General features: G+C 36.7%; 2 protein-coding genes across 2 annotated transcripts in view; both read right to left on the reverse strand.

Annotated features, from left to right (window-relative positions):
• The window catches only part of LOC134663544 (uncharacterized), a 216,629-nt gene that overhangs the window by 129,675 nt on the left and 68,715 nt on the right, over positions 1–18,239 (reverse strand). The gene's annotated exons all lie outside the window — the stretch shown is intronic.
• Positions 1–18,239, reverse strand: part of LOC134663515 (NADH dehydrogenase [ubiquinone] flavoprotein 1, mitochondrial-like) — a 219,710-nt gene that overhangs the window by 558 nt on the left and 200,913 nt on the right. The gene's annotated exons all lie outside the window — the stretch shown is intronic.

Consider the following 18,239-nt stretch of genomic DNA (forward strand, 5'->3'; position numbering starts at 1 on the left):
AAATACGCTAGATGTGGGGGGGGCCCTAAAAAGTTACCCGTCATCATCGAATGTAACTCTGTTTTAGATATAAAACTAGCTATCACGGTTCTCGAGTTACAGCCTGGTGACAGACAGACGAACGGACGGACAGACGGACAGCGGAGTCTTACACTCTAAAAAAAATTTGGTTGGCCCTATCAATATCTTGATGGCCGTAATCAAGCATCTTGATTCCATACGAGCCTAACAAGAACTTAAACACATCAAACAAGGTAATTCTGATTGCTATTACTATTGTTAGGTAACTGAACCAATTGAGATCTTGTTCAATATTTACACGAAAAATAATTATGCTAACTAATTGATCCTAGTAAGATCAACTAAGGGCTTGATAATGAAAACAAACAAGTTAGTTTAACTAAGATGTAAATCAATGTTAACATGAAGAATTACTGTATTAACTATTTGACCCAAATAAGTTCAACTAAGAACATGATTACACCGACTTATGGCGTATTAGCCTGAACTAAGATATTGGTCAATTTGAATCTTAATTGTTTAATCATTTCAACTAAGATGTAAATCAATTTTAACATGAAGAATTACTGTATTAACTATTTGACCTAAATAAGTTCAACTAAGAACATGATTACATCGACTTATGCATCTTATTAGCCTGAACTAAGATATTGTTCAATTTGAATCTTAATTGTTTAATCATTTCAACTATGAAGCTTGTTTAGTACAATACCATTCTTGTTCAATTGTACTATGACTTACTTTGTCGCATTTACTAAAACATTTCTTTCAGATCTCTAGTTTTTATACGCGCCGTGCTGAATAATGCTGGTGGTCCTCGTTATTATTCTCAAGGAATTAGTCTTAAATACTAAAATATACATTATACATTTATTTCAGATCTTTTTGGCGATCGGCTTAGACCGGTTTAGCTTTACGAACACGGGAGGAGGCGTGCTTGTGAAATGTGAAGCCATATCGGCCTAGGCCGATCCTCAAGAAGATCTGAAATAAATCTGTAATCTGTATTACCTACTTAGTATTTAAGACTAATGCCTTGAGTATAATGCGAGTACGAGGACCAGCATTTATTCAGCACGGCGCGTATAAAAACTAGCACAAAGAAAATGTATAAAATTTAAACGAATAAGTAGTAAATAAAATATAACAACAAAGAAAGGGATAAAACATAATTAAACTAAATCAAGCCCGTAGAGTTTTATAAAAAGGGGGTAAATGAATAAAACAAAAAAATATTATAATAAGATGTTATTTATTCATTTAATCATTTTGAAAGTAAACGTTTTGCATTTAAATTCACGCGCACGGATCCGTGTCTAAGTTTACGAGGGGTTAACACTCGTTGGTCCAATCACGTTCACACTTGTTGGTCTATCCAAGCACACTACACTCACAGTGTCACTACGCGAGTTTGATTCGGATGTCACTGGTTGTTTTTTAGCCAAACAAATCACAAGATTCCACACATTTGACAGTTTAAAAACCCATCTTCACGATTGTATTTGTGAATTAAGGCTTCTCTTACCAATCTTGGTATATAGTGGCGTGCTGTCGAAATGACCTTGGGACTATGCAGCTCGATCCATTGACTTATACTCGACTCAAGGTGACACTGAGCAATAGCTGACTTGTGAGCGTCGTTGTTCTTGACCGCAGCGATGTGGTCTTTAATTCTGCAGGCAATAGTGCGTTTGGTATGCCCACTGTACGAACTACCAAAACTGCAATCAACTTTGTACACACCAGGTTTTTCCAGAGGAATAAGTAATTGAATGAGCTTAACGCAACTGCGTGCTACAGAGACTGACTGCTCGGTCGCACGCGCCACGAGAGGGGCGCGGGCGGGGCGGAGAGCGGGTGTACAGGCGATCCCCCTACTTATCTCTTGATTGATCGGATTAACCGATTATTTAATTTAATTATTAAGAAAATCGATTTAACAAATAATTCTTAGTAGAATGGAATATTAGTTTCGTAATCAATACAATAACTTGATCATAATGGAATTGAGTGTTTTATCTTCGTTGTTCTAAATAAATTATATGTTTAGTTGATTCAACTAGCAAATCTTATGTAAATCAATAAAGACAAAATAATCAAAAAAACTATTAAAATGTTCATACCTATTAACATATTTATCTGTTTTAATTAAATTGTTAAGGATTGAATTAACCTACGTTACATAATTATGCCAACAAGTTAATAATAGATGCAAAGTATACACTTGTTAGGATTAATAACATACCTACTTTATTAGTTCAATCACAGATACACTTATTGTTTTAAGTAATCAGCTTTCTTTGATTTATATAAGATCGTTATTGTTGTAATTAACTTAACGTCAACGAAGAGAAAACTGCTCTTAGTTGGTCTTCATTTTTTAGAGTGTAGTAATAGGGTCCCGTTTTTACCCTTTGGTACGGATTCCTAAAAACCTTTTTTATTATATTTTTTACAGACATACTACATAGACTTTGAGCATCCAAATGTTACCTACTGGAACCCAAAATACTACGATTATGTGAGCGTCACAGCCCAAAGGCACAACCGCCGAGACCCTATCCACTACCTTAACATCCAAGGGAGAAGCTTAGTCGACTTTGGAGAAGATATTGTAGTAAGCTATTTATTTGTTATATTGAATTGGTACATAAAAGCGCTGGTGGCCTAGCGGTAGTAAGAGCGTGCAACTTGCAATCCGGAGGTCGCGGGTTCAAACCCCGGCTCGTACCAATGAGTTTTTCGGAACTTATGTACGAAATATCATTTGATATTTACTAGGCGCTTTTCGGTGAAGGAAAACATCGTGAGGAAACCGGACTGATCCCAATAAGGCCTAGTTTCCCCTCTGGGTTGGAAGGTCAGATGGCAGTCGTTTTCGTAAAAACTAGTGCCTACGTCAAATCATGAGATTAGTTGTCAAGCGGACCCCAGGCTCCTATGTGAGTCGTGGCAAAATACCGGGATAACGCGAGGCATTACAATAGACAGACTAGGATAAGTTTCCTTACTGGCAATCCTGAAAAGTTACGCGTTTTTGAGAAAAACCAAATTATGACTAAAGAAAATCTGGACAAACAATACATTATGACATTTAAAATAAATAAATAAATGATTTAGGACAAATTTACACAGATCGACCTAGTCCCACAACTCCCACAGTAAGCTCAATATAAGGCTTGTGTTGTGGTTACTAGAAATAATATACACATATATATAAATAATAAATACTTATATACATAGAAAACATCCATAACTCAGGAACAAATATTTGTAATGAACATACAAATAAATGCCCTTACCAGGATTCGAACCCGGGACCTCCTGCTTCGTAGGCAGGGTCACTACCGACTAGGCTAGGAGGGCGTTACATTTATGACTTAAAACTTTATGGGAAACAATACATACCCTGTTTGGCGTTGTCTAACTGCCACAGACAAAACATCCTCCAGGCATAGCATAGTTGCGCTACCCCCTCTGCCACGCATACGGTAATTTTACTCCATGTTCGAGTCAAAAGTGTCTTTGTGTAACGTCCGTGTCTTAGAACGGATCAATCACGGCACGGGATTTCGCTGACCTCGTCCTGTGCACCCCCGTAATTTTGGCATCATCGGTTGCATGAAATAATTGCTCTAAACTCGGTCTAGAGTATTCCTAGTCTATAGTTCGTTTTTTTAGCATTAGAAAGAAGTTGCAAGAAGGTAAGCGATCTTGACATGCCTTTTAATTGAAAAACGCTTTTTTATAAATCAAAAACTATTACTTATGAAAGCAGAATAATATAAATGATCGTAAATTAGATTCATAATTGCCGTAACTTATTTTTATAATGTGTTATTTGTAACTTGCTCACTGTACAGTTGACCCGCTCGCGACACAATACAGTTGGGTCATTTTTGAGCTCTATAGTATAACTAACCAAGCGCTTTGCTTCTTCTTTCGTTATACGCATTGCCAAGGAATGGAATTCCTTGCCGCCGTCTATATTTCCGTGTTCTTATAACCCGGCAACCTTCAAATCAAGAGTGAATAGGCACCTTCTGGGCGAGCTCGCTCCATCGTAGGCCACGTCTAACTACTCGGCTAGTGGCCATGAGCAATTCCATTCATAAAAAAAAGTCTTACCAGTTATTCTAGTGTTTTGACCCTTTATCTTTTTTAACAGGTGGACGCGTATGTCTACGAGTTCTTAAGCAACGAGTACCGTCGCAGCATGATTGAGGCCCATTTCCATATCTGCGACATTTTTGTTAAAACTAAATATGACATGCTAAAGCCCATGTACATGAAGTATATTAACATCACATCTTGTCCTTTTCCAAAGGTAAGGTCATGTCAGTCCTAGTCAGGTCTTAGCTGCTTCGGTACTAGCTGAAAAAGTCACAAGAACATAACTGCCAAATTAAAGTTCCATGCGTACTAATGATGATGATGCCGGCAGTCAATGCCACACTGCGAGCTAGAACAGCAATATAATTAAGCGCGTGCAATAGACATAGGAAAATGGTCTGTCAATGTACGAAATTCTTTGTGCTTTTCATGCTAAGCAGATTCCTCACTCCGCGATTTCGTCGCGTCGCTACAAGTACATGCGGTCCAGACCAATTTTGGTGTCTAGCCATAGTAGTTGCCGCGCACCGCTACGGAACGAACGCCTGCTCGCGCTTGCGCCACCTAGCGGTCATATCTGTCGTAATAGACGCGTTTTATTACAGAGTGAATCTTCTGTACCTAGTACTATTTTTATTCTGTGATGCTAAGCATTATTTTTAACTTTTTTCAGGGAGAGTATCAATTTATGAACTGCTCTATCCAAAATCAGCCACTGCTGGCCACGTTTCCGTTCCGCAAGGGCCGCGTGTTTATAAACACACGATACGAGTCTACAGGAGAGAGGCTGGCAGAGGGATACGTTGACGCAGTCATCAAGCAGAGGTTCCTGTAAAATTATTCAGGGTCACAAAGATCCCATGAATGACGAACAAAATCTCACCTTCCTTCTCTTTCCTTCTCCTCTTCATAATTAGAACCGTCTTTACCATAAGGGCACACGGGGCCAGTGCCCAGGGCCTCCATCCTCAAGGGGCCCCGAAGGACAGACAATCACATTACAAGACAAGACCTTACTTCATAGGATCATTATATTTGATTACCTATAAAAAATAGAAGCTAAAGCAGAAAATTTTTAGTTTAATTCGCTTTCTTTACTTTCCAAAAGGGCCCCAAATTCTTATGTATGTGCCCAAGGCCAGCAGTTTAAGACGGCCCTGCTCATACTCCCCTACACTTCCCCTGTCTTAAATCCTCATGCAGTCATTATATGTTTAGTTTACATAAACCTTTTGTATATTACAATTGAAATAAAACAATTACTCCTTTATATATTTACCTAAACAATTACTCCTTTATATATTTACCTAAACAATTACTCCTTTATATATTTACCTAAACAATTGCTTCTTTAGGTAGTTACCGTAACACACTAGTGTTTATACTAACTAACTATATTTTAATAGTTTCCGCTACCTCATAGCCATAAAGAGTATAAATTACATTGTTTTGCATATTTCAGTTGCGAGTATATTCATTATATCATAATCATTTATATATTTACGTATACAACAATGGTCAACACAGTACAAATTATATTAACCTAAGATTAAAATTAAACATTACAATATTATAGGTAACATATTTTACAAGCTTTTACATATTTAGTTTCACCAGTCCACTTGTCTGTTGTTTGTATGTGTTTATTACCAAATCTTGCAAGCTAAACTATAAAATCCACTCCGCGTTATTCGATTGAGCTGAAACTTCTCATACTTATGCAATATATTAATAATCGAGCTTATCCGATGCTGGAGACCGGAGGTGGCCATATGAACTCTGTGCTAAAACAATGCAACCTCACTGTTGAAAGAAAAATACAGTCAGCGACAAAATCTTGTATCTAAGATGAAATAGTTGTTAAAAACGTATTAATTTATCTTCAATCTGGCTTTTCTTCTCTCTCAATAACAACATTAACAACCATGTTAGCTAACATCATGTTTAACTTTGTATAAGCTCAAAGTAACGAAACATGGTCTTAATTATGGCGGAATAATAAATGTCGAGTGAAGCTCATTCAACTCCCATAATTAAAATTTCACGGAAATTAATGTGGCAGCGAAGCAAATTAATTAACATAATTACATAATATATTATTACATACAGAGTATATAGGATGTTTTTCAACGTTGAACGTATCGTATAGAAATAAAGTGAAAATTCTTTCAGAAGACTATTTGGAGTGCAAATACGATGCCCATAGTATACTACAGAAAGACTTACTGATCATCGGTGTACCTTATGTCTTCGAAATAAGGCTTATGAACGGTCAAATAAAGACGATGACAGTACAAAGACAATGAATGGCATATGAATGAACCGAACCCGTTGACGGCGTGTTAATAATTACGCTCGGCGTGATGAATGAACAGTGAATCCGCCCAGTAATTAAGTGCTCGTAATTACTGTGCGGTGATTTACCGCCAGACGAGATACTGGAAGAGATAGTCTATTGTTTCTCACGTTTTCTTAATTCAAGCCAGTTGTGTGAAGGAAGTTAAAGACTGGTAAAAAGGAACAGAAATAAAAAACAAGAGAAGACAGAATGTTTATCCTAATAATAAATATAGCTAACCAACCTAACCAAGTTGCGATGTTGATTCCTTAAATTTATCGTCTTATAGAAAATTTGGATTTCGCGCCTTTTTCTACTGACAAGATTTGCTTGAGCATCTATAAATTTAAGGAATCAACATCGCAACTTGGTTAGTCGCCAAGAATACGCTGTCTAAGATAAGATACCAAATTTAATTTACAAAAGACGTGCAAATATTATATTAATTCACGGATTCGTCATGTCGGCGAAAGAAAATTCTATAGGTACATATGTATAAACAAAAGACGCGCGATCCGCACTTACCGGCCAGCGCGCAACACAAAGGTTGGTAGAACGGAATACAAACCCTTTAACCGCCAGAGTCTGATATATAAGACATTACATATCCAGCTCATTTCGCCACAGTCTGATAAATAAGACAAAGATCTGATTTGGTTTTTACAGCACATTTATAACTCCCGTAACTATGCCAACCTTACTCTGCGTGGTACAATTACTGTCGGTGGCGACACGAGCACGCTCGATCTCAAATTGCTGGCGGTTAAAAGGTTAAAGAGGTTTGGAGTTACGAGTATCAAGAAGCATGTGATAAAGTTTCAATTTTAGAAATTCGTGGTAGGACCACTAAATCGGCCCAGACTCCGTGTTAGTCATAAACTTACGCATACTAATATCCAATCGGTAAACATCGGCGATCGCTCATACAGAATAAACAATATGACAGCATTACTTCTCAGTTCAATGTAAACTCTTATAGGTACTATATGTACATTCCGTAAAGATCAAAGATATATCTGAAGACTAAAAGGTCATAACTCCGATAGGAACTGAATAAATGTAATGCTTTTTTGGATGTTGATACAATATGGTCGTATAAACCAGATCAAAGTTATGATTGAGTTCAAACGATACATGTGCAAACCACAGATTTCACGCTTTATGCTTACGATTTGTGTACAATTTTCTGTGAGAGTTGTATAATATATATTACGATAAACATTTTATATAAATAAATATAGAGTAACATATATAGGAACAAAGTAAAACGATCAATTTGTAAAGGCGACGAAACAAACTTATGCCATTAAATAAATAGCCTCTTAAACTTAGTGATAACGTACCTAAACATCACTTTTAAACACAGTGCGTTTCTTTTTCTTTGTACCTGCAGTAAAATAGATTCATACATAGGTACATTCTTATTCACATAATTATTATTTACTATGTATTGATCAGCAGATTCTGTAATCGAAACTACATTCCATTGTCCCAAAAGTCTTTACATTCTCAGTAGTGCTAAAATACTTTGTTGGCACTTCCTAGTATAAATATACCACAGAATAAATAATAGTACTAGGTACAGAAGACTCACTCTCTAACAAAACGCGTCTTTCACTATCAGCACAGATATATATGGCCGCTAGGTGGCGACAGCGCCACGCGCGGCTTATGGCAAATCCCAAAATTGGGGTCGAACGGATGGAGTTTTAGCTACCTGTAGCAAAGCGACGAAATCGCGGAGTGAGCCACGCCTGGTACTACCTACATTACATATATTACCTACAATACGTTTCCCACAGTGTTATTCCAAAGTAATCAGCAACTTTAGCCTCTACGTAAGATAAATCACGTAACATTAACAATGGAATGGCTACGGGGCAAAAATTTAAAGCCAATTTCGCAAAATGAGCTCTCATAAACCGTGCAGCTTTCACATCGTAGTGAACATACATTAAGCTTAAATGGACTGGGCCGGGCTAAAGCACTCATATATGTATACGAGTAGGTGCCTCAGCTCATAGCAATATAGGGCCAGGTCCGAGCCGGAGCTTCCAGCGCTTAATTTTCTATGACAGATGGTCGGTGACCACGTGATGTTTTCCATAGAAAACAAAGCGACGGAAGCTCCGGTCAGAACCCGGCCCGGTCTAACGTGTCATTCTTTATAGAATGTGCAGTGTTACTAGCTTAGTATAATATAGCTTAGTATATTATGTAGTTATAGTGTGGCAAACCGATTATGATAGTAGAAAAAGGAAGCAAAAGGATCATGGTGAAACGCCTTTGGTGAGACAATGATTTTCCTTTTGCTGGAACATGTATTGTGTCATAATATATATAACATGGCTGTATTTAAGGTACTTAGGTAGGTACCTCCTGAATTTATGACGTACACTTTTGTATTACAGATGTATTTCTTTTCCAGCCTAAGTAGGTACATACCTATAATAAACACCAATGAAAACATAAATAATTTAAACATATTATCTTCTCAACAGTCTTCAATTCTTTTAACATTTTTTGGTGTGAAAACATTTTCTGAGAGGGATACAACAGTTTTCAAGCAATAAAAACTATACTGAGCAACTATTTTCCCAAACGTTTGTTCGTGCATATCCGCCATTTCCGAGTCTGCTTTAGTATGTAGCGCACTAGGGCATAGGTGACGATCAAAATCGAACAAAAGAATAGCGTTGCTTTTGTTTCTGTGAAAAGTGTCAACTCGCTGACTGTTTGTACGTTGGGATGATATATGTAGTAGGTATTCACGGACACAATATATTTATGGATTGTGTTGTGGGATAGGTTATTTTACATATAACAAAGATTCTTAATAAAATCTACGATAACATAATTAATGTTGCTTTAATTAATAAGGAATGGAATTCCTTGCCGGCGTCTATATTTCCGTGTTCTTATAACCCGGCAACCTTCAAATCAAGAGTGAACAGGCACCTTCTGGGCGAGCTCTCTCCATCGTAGGCCACGTCTACGCCTCGGCTAGTCTATGGCCATGAGTAAGCCCATTCATAATTAAAAAAAAAAAAAAAAGTGAAAAACACAGGCATGTAATCCACATGCCTGTGTTATAAAAAATACCTGGTTCAACTACACAAAACTTTTACAATCTTATACCAAAACTTTTTCTTTTCAATTAAAGGTACTTAGATACTTACTCTTGCTGCTTTGTTGAACTTTGTTGAACAACAGCAAGAGATGATACTCTTCTTTGTCCATGGTAGGTATGTTTTTTTATAAAAATTAAAACTAATATTTGAAGCTTTACAAAGAATAAACCTCTTAGTATATGTAATAAAAATTCAATCCGAGAAATAACCAATGAAAGCAAACACATCCCTTGACCCATTGAATCCCATGACACAGCAAAGAAATGTTTGAAAGAAGCCAACCAAATGAAAAGGGCCGAAACTGCGCAGTAGGGCCACGTGACTCCATTCAGAGGGCTGACTGCCCTATATTGGGGTTCCCATAGGACTAGGTTCACCACGCGATAGGAAAAAGTCGGACAAGCTCTACCGATTTTTTTGTTGAATAGAATTTCCGTATAAATTGATCTGTTCTGAGAAAAAATACTTTATATAATCGAAGATATTAAAAGATGTTTGAGAAGAAAATAAAATAAACTGCGCAGTGGGCCACGTGACTCCATTCAGAGAGCTGACTGCCCTACATCGGGGTTGTCATAGGTCTAAGTTCACCAAGCGATAGGAAAAATGTCGGACACACACTACTTCAGAATATAAACCAGGTAAGTAAAAATTTAATTTATCTGTTTTTACGTAAATATTAGTTTTTTTTTTAAGTATTTATAAGTTTATTTATAAGATTTATTTATAAGATTATTTCAAGTTTTATATTCCATGTACCTAGTTTAGTTTTATTATTGTGTATTTTTTGTCCCAATAAAATACTTCAGGGCTTTTTGAGAAGAAAAGAAACTGCGCACTGCGCAGTAGGCCGCGTGACTCCATTAAGAGAACTGATTGCCCGACATTGTATGTCCCATAGGATTAAGTGCACCACGCGATTGGAAAAAATCGGACAAAATCTGTACAAAAAGCATTGACAGTGTAGTTTACTCCAATGTAATTTTCTTCTCGGGGAAGTTTAACTGAAATTAGCAGCACGTCAACTCACCGTAATAATAGTAACATCACCGACATAACCGTCTTATTTATGAGTACAGAAGCCGGGACTTTCGGTTGATAGATTTTGTTTTTAGAATACAAGTCCCAAATCTAGGAGCACATTATTGCCACCCTACTCATAGTGAGATCAGCGTCTTATTTATGAGGTACAGAAGCTGTACTGGATGGCTTTAAACGTTTTAAGAGTACTTAAAACGACATGGCTCATGTAACGTCGGAAGTACTGATTAATTATCAGGCCTCGGAGTATTTTTAGCACGGTAAGACTAAGGAGAGCTATGGAGTCTTTGTTAACATTAAAATTAAATTCATACTCATACTCATCCTCATTAATTAAGTTCGTCCGAATCGTTTTATAAATACTTAGACTACTTATATGTAATTAATTCTGTTTACATATATTTAATTAAATGTTATATTATAAAAAAGTAATAATATGTATATGTGTATGTTAATATTATTATATTACCCATATTGCAGTGTCATCGCTCCAATATTTTATTTAAGTACTTAACGTACCTACATACTATAATTACTGTTTAGATAAGGAACTATACGTTGTCACTGGCCGCTTTAGATAATGCACTTAATGACATCATATGTCATGTATCAACATATTAAGACGTATGATTTGTTACTTCAATATATTCATTTAAGGCAAATTTCGGAATAAATTGCTGATTTCATTATGACGGATCCACAAATATCTGAAATTTTGCACTGGATTGAACCGTACAAAGATCTTATATACGATCACGAAAAATGTGTAGTAATGTGTGTGTCTTGTGACGTACATCTCACGCAATTAAGACACACTTTTATATTAAAGCATGTCAACAGCATTCTACACAATACAAAATCTCGCCAACGTTCTTCGTTTATACAGCGCTGGATAGAACCCTATGAAGAGTTAGAGTATAATACCGATCAAGCAGTTATATACTGCACTGTGTGTGAAAGTTCTATAACTAGATTGAAAAAGGACAACGTTCTGAAACATGTTCATTCTGACAAGCACCAAAAGAAATGTGGAGCTATAAGCGACTTCTATATTGATCTCTGCTTGTTCCTGGTTACCTGCAACATTCCTTGGAACAGACTTAATCATCCCGAATTCCGAAAATTCATGGAAAAATATTGCTGCCCAATAACGAATAAAAGACTTCCACACGAATCAACTTTGAGAAAATTTTATCTCCAAAAAATTTACAACCCAGTTATGGACAAAATAAGGAACTCATTTAAAGATTGTTACCTGTGGCTTTCCGTGGACGAAACAGTAGATGTTATTGGTAATTGCGTTGTCAATGTTATAGTAAAGTCATTACAAGGATCCTCGTGTCGACCCTTCTTACTATCATGTAAGGTATTAGAAAAAGTCAATGGAAACTCGATCGCTGAAGTGGTAGAAAATAGTCTTATGTTTTTGTGGCAAGGTAATTTCGCACGGACATTTTGCACATTAATATTTTGCACGGACAGCGCTGCATATATGCTTCTCGCAGGCAAAATTTTAAAACGGAAATTTATCAACATGAAACATGTTACTTGTTTAGCGCATGCCCTAAATCGTGTTGCTGAACAAATAAGATCAGAACATGAAGATAAGATAAGATAAGATAAGATAATGATTTATTTGCTTAAACATGGTACATAAGTTGACATAATTGGTATAAGTAGGCAGTATCACATGTTTAGCCAAGGGCAGCATGCAAATATTGATCTTAAAATTAAACTATAGGAGTCAACGCCTTAATATCAAATGTAAAAAAGATATTTCTGAAATCGCCACAGAGAACACGAATATTTAAGACGATGGCCCCTGATGTGCCTAGGGTTGCCAGATCGAAAGGCGCTATTATCGGGGAAAAATATCAATTATTCGGGATTTTGGGACTTGAGTCGGGAAAAAAAATACTTTCAAATTAAAGTAATTGTATTAAAAACAACGATATTTTTAACCGACTTCCAAATCTCAAAGAAGGAGGTTATCAATTCGGTTGTATGTTTTTTTTTGTTTTTTTTAACCGACTTCCAAATCTCAAAGAAGGAGGTTATCAATTCGGTTGTATGTTTTTTTTATTTTTTTTATGTTTGTTACTCCATATCTCCGTCATTACTAGATCGATTTTGAAAATTCTTTTTTTGATTGAATGTATATGCATACAGATTGGTCCCGTTTTTGTCAAAACCCAGTTCTGATGATGGGATCCATGAGGAATCGAGGGAACTCCTCAAATCTTAAAGGCATACATATAGTGATTTTTGGGTTTTTATCAACAAATCAAGCATATACACCCAAAAAAGTGACATTTGATGAAGTGGAACTGCTGATGATGATCAGAACGGAACTCTTTAACGACGCATAGTTCACGGTTGGCGATTAGTCCTCTTCGTTATGTTTGTTAAGCAAGTTAAGTTTTTAAGCCACATTTTTGTCAAGCTCGAGTTCTGATGATGGGATCCATGAGGAATCAAGGGAACTCCTCAAATCTTAAAGGCATGCGTATAGAGATTTTTGTATTCACACCAGAAAATCAAGCATTTTCATTAAAAACTGTTGCATTTGATGAAGTGGAACTGCTGATGATGATCAGAACAGAACTCTTCAACGACGCATAGTTCACGGTTGGCGATTTGTCCTCGTCGTTATGTTTGTTAAGCAAGTTAAGTTTTTAAGCCACATTTTTGTCAAGCTCGAGTTCTGATGATGGGATCCATGAGGAATCAAGGGAACTCCTCAAATCTTAAAGGCATGCGTATAGAGATTTTTGTATTCACATCAGAAAATCAAGCATTTTCATTAAAAACTGTTGCATTTGATGAAGTGGAACTGCTGATGATGATCAGAACAGAACTCTTCAACGACGCATAGTTCACGGTTGGCGATTTGTCCTCGTCGTTATGTTTGTTAAGCAAGTTAAGTTTTTAAGCCACATTTTTGTCAAGCTCGAGTTCTGATGATGGGATCCATGAGGAATCAAGGGAACTCCTCAAATCTTAAAGGCATGCGTATAGAGATTTTTGTATTTACATCAGAAAATTAAGCATTTTCATTAAACACTGTTGCATTTGATGAAGTGGAACTGCTGATGATGATCAGAACAGAACTCTTCAACGACGCATAGTTCACGGTTGGCGATTAGTCCTCTTCGTTATGTTTGTTAAGCAAGTTAAGTTTTTAAGCCACATTTTTGTCAAGCTCGAGTTCTGATGATGGGATCCATGAGGAATCAAGGGAACTCCTCAAATCTTAAAGGCATGCGTATAGAGATTTTTGTATTCACACCAGAAAATCAAGCATTTTCATTAAAAACTGTTGCATTTGATGAAGTGGAACTGCTGATGATGATCAGAACAGAACTCTTCAACGACGCATAGTTCACGGTTGGCGATTTGTCCTCGTCGTTATGTTTGTTAAGCAAGTTAAGTTTTTAAGCCACATTTTTGTCAAGCTCGAGTTCTGATGATGGGATCCATGAGGAATCAAGGGAACTCCTCAAATCTTAAAGGCATGCGTATAGAGATTTTTGTATTCACATCAGAAAATCAAGCATTTTCATTAAAAACTGTTGCATTTGATGAAGTGGAACTGCTGATGATGATCAGAACAGAACTCTTCAACGACGCATAGTTCACGGTTGGCGATTTGTCCTCGTCGTTATGTTTGTTAAGCAAGTTAAGTTTTTAAGCCACATTTTTGTCAAGCTCGAGTTCTGATGATGGGATCCATGAGGAATCAAGGGAACTCCTCAAATCTTAAAGGCATGCGTATAGAGATTTTTGTATTTACATCAGAAAATTAAGCATTTTCATTAAACACTGTTGCATTTGATGAAGTGGAACTGCTGATGGTGATCAGAACAGAACTCTTAAACGACGCATAGTTCACGTTTGGCGATTTTTCCTTTTCGTTATGTTCGTTAAGCAAATTAAGTTTTTAAGCCACATTTTTGTCAAGCTCGAGTTCTGATGATGGGATCCATAAGGAATCGAGGGAACTCCTCAAATATTAAGGGCATACGTATAGATTTTTTTGTATTTTCATCATAAAATCAAGCATTTACATTAAAAACTGTCGCATTTGATGAAGTGAAACTGCTGATGATGACCATAACAGAACTCTTCAAAGACGCATGGTACACGTTTGGTGATTACGAATTTCGATTTTGACTTGGACTGGGACCCGGACTCGGAGTCATACCCGGATCCGGTTCGGACCCGGACCTGGACTCGGATTCGGACCCGGACTCGGAACCGGACTCGGATCCGGACTCGGATCCGGACTCGGACCCGGATACGGACCCGGACTCGGACTCGGACCCGGACTCGGACCCGGACTCGGACCCGGACCCGGACCTTGACCCAGAAAACCACTATGATACCTTAACTAAATAAAGAACTATGATTACCTACCATAAAATTAATGTAGGTATAAAGTACGATGATGCCAATCTTACTAGCCCCTCCCGCTTAAACCCCCGTACACCGCACGGCATGCGCCATTAAGTGGGTTAGGTTAGGTTTGAACTGCGATCCTCACAGAACCGAACAAGGATTAGGTTAGGTTAGAACTGCGAGCCTTACAGAAACGAAATGCTACTTGAAAAGTGGGTTTGATTAGGTTCGAACTGCGAGCCGCACAGAACCGAACTGCTATCTGAGGAGTGGGTTAGGTTAGGCCAGAACTACGACCCTCATGGCTCCTCTTCACGATGGGCCAACGCCGGCCACTCCAAGGGACGCATTTATGCGTTAGAGGGAGCAAGTGATATTGCTATCTCATTCTACCGCATGGCTGCGTCCCTTGGAGTGGCCGGCGTTGGCCCATCCTGTAGAGGAGCCATTACACAGAAGCGAAATGCTAGTAGAAAAGTGGGTGGTTTTACCTCCTTTTCTACATAGTGTACCATCTACAATAAGCTTTCATCGGCCCCCATGGAAGTCGGTTTTTTTTTCTTAAAAATTATACATTATTGGCACTACGTTAGCTACGCGCTCGACGCCGGTGGCTCGCTCGCTCGACGACAGTTCGGAATATGAAATTAATGTTTTATAACGTGAAGCTGTTTTTCGGGACAATTTTCACTTCGTCGGGAATCGGGAACACGTGCTAAAAATCGGGAGAATCCCGCCAAATCCCGACCATCTGGCAACCCTAGATGTGCCCCTACCGCCGCGGCCTGTAATAACCAGATGGGGGACATGGTTGAATGCTGCATTTTACTACGCGGATCATTATGAGCAAATAAAAAGTATTATTTTTGAATTTTCAAGAAAAGAAGCCATCTCTATAGCAAACGCCCAAACCGCATTGATGGATATGAACATGCCAAATGAGCTTAGTTTTATTAAAGACAATTATCAGGTTATTGTTGAATCTATTACAAATATTCCATTAAAGCAAGCGTTTCAAGTAATAGACGACATTACACAATTTTTTACATGTTTCGGCCCTGACACGATTAGAGATAAATTTGTAAAAGTTCTCCAAAGGAACCCAGATATTAATGAAATACGAACGATGGCAAGCTCACAACAATTTGAGGAAGTTCTAAAACATGCTACTTTAACTTCAGTCGATGTGGAAAGATTTTTTTCGTGTCATAAGTGGATTTTTGACCAACATAGAACATGTTTCACTCCAGAGAACATGGAAAAAGTCTCAATTATTTACACATTTTACAACTGGACTGATGAAATAAACAACGTACACGTACCATGTAAAGATTTTGAAGAACTCATTCCTATAGCTACGTGTTCTATGGATATTGATTGTTAATTCTATGGGGTTGTTTACCTTCATATTATTTGTTACTCGTCAATGAAGATGGTGGTGTATTTTTTATAGCTATTATTTATTTTATGAACTAAAGGCCGTAGCAAGATAAGGGAAGAAGATATGCCCTTTTGGAATTCAACGCTGTTTTTTTTTTCTATAATTACTTATTTAGTAGTACAATTGTGCAAAGTTTTGTCAAAAAAAAACATGTGGTTCAGCTGGAAAAAAATAAAATCCGAAATATTAAAAAAGTATATTTCTCTAAAAGTATTGAACTTTATCATATTATCTTTATTTCATTTTAGTCAACGTAAAAGTAAGTATTTTCTCAGAAAGTATTGAGTCTCTATCTTTATCATTTCTGTAAAAAAACACGTAAGTCAAAATTTCTAAATTTTTTTTTTTTAGTTTCGAAGGCGTGACCACTCTAAATGACATTGCTATAAAAACTCTATTTAATGGTATGTCAGTCATATTAGTTTCACAGCTAAAATCGAAAAGCAACAGTGTCAAAATTAAAAAAATATGTTGGTTGGATTTTGTTACATTTTGCTCTTAAACCATTCTAACACCGGTAAAGAACTTTATGCATAAATCCTCTTTAAAACAAAATAAAAAACATAAGTATTTTGACAATAAAGTGATTCGATTTTGTTTTTATTGTAATATATGTCATTGTTAGCTCTTGCATTGCACCTTTGAATCTTAAGTAATTAAGTAATAAAAATGCTGTCCAAGAAGTACGCGATTAAAAAACTGTTCTCGAAAAATCCACAATCATTGTACCATATTGCAATGGTGAAAGTTATTGGTCTTATAAGAGAGGCATACGATTTTTTCGAAAATGATTATCCAGTTTTGGATCAAGTAAAGTTATTATAATGTTATTGTAGCGTTTCCGTGTCAGCGTGATTATTTACACTCAGTTTATATTGTTTTAATTTATTTTAGATAGAAAATATGCGGTCCACGTTTTACTGTTTGAAACTTCCTCATACAATCTACGTTGACATGTTCTTCAAAGGACTACCTCGTGAGGCTATATCTCTTAAAGATGAAGGGATGAAATCAACTGGATATTGTGAAGATTGCTGCCGTCACTATTGGTGTCTTGAAAATGATGCCCATGAATGCGACTTACGACGTTTATACTGCCCATTATGTGTGAACGAACTGTTTTGTAGACGTAAGGAAGAGTAACGCATAACTATTCTAAAATATTGTAGCTCTATATCAACCTTAATGAATAATAAACAGTTTTAATATCTATGGAATATCGTTTTAATATGTCGAATACGTATTACCAATGTTTATAATCATAGGTTGCATGTCTTAAGTACTTTTTTAAGTGATAGGCCACTTATGATTAAACCTCTTTACCTAAATATGTGTATGAGTAAATCAGATGTCACATTATGTCATGAATATATAGTTACGTATTTCGTTATTGTGATGATCGCTGATATTTATTAGGTCTAGAGCTGTACATAATTTACTTGTACTTAATTAATGAGGATGAGTATGAGTATGAACTTAATTTTAATGTTAACAAAGACTCCATAGCTCTCCTTAGTCTTACCGTGCTAAAAAAACTCCGAGGCCTGTTAATTATAATTAGTGTATAATTGCTTTTTTCTCATGCGCTCTGGTATATAAGCGGTTATGGATGTGGTTCGAAGAAAAAGGTTGGTCTCACAGCTGTTATAAATTTAATTACACAAACGGGTCTACCCCGATATAATTCTATTCTATTGTTTACAAAACGCGAGAGTTTAAAGTGTCATAGCTGTTATGTTTGTAGATAAGATTTTGA

Source organism: Cydia fagiglandana, chromosome 4 (assembly GCF_963556715.1).
Source record: "Cydia fagiglandana chromosome 4, ilCydFagi1.1, whole genome shotgun sequence".
In the NCBI taxonomy this organism is placed as follows: domain Eukaryota; kingdom Metazoa; phylum Arthropoda; class Insecta; order Lepidoptera; family Tortricidae; genus Cydia; species Cydia fagiglandana.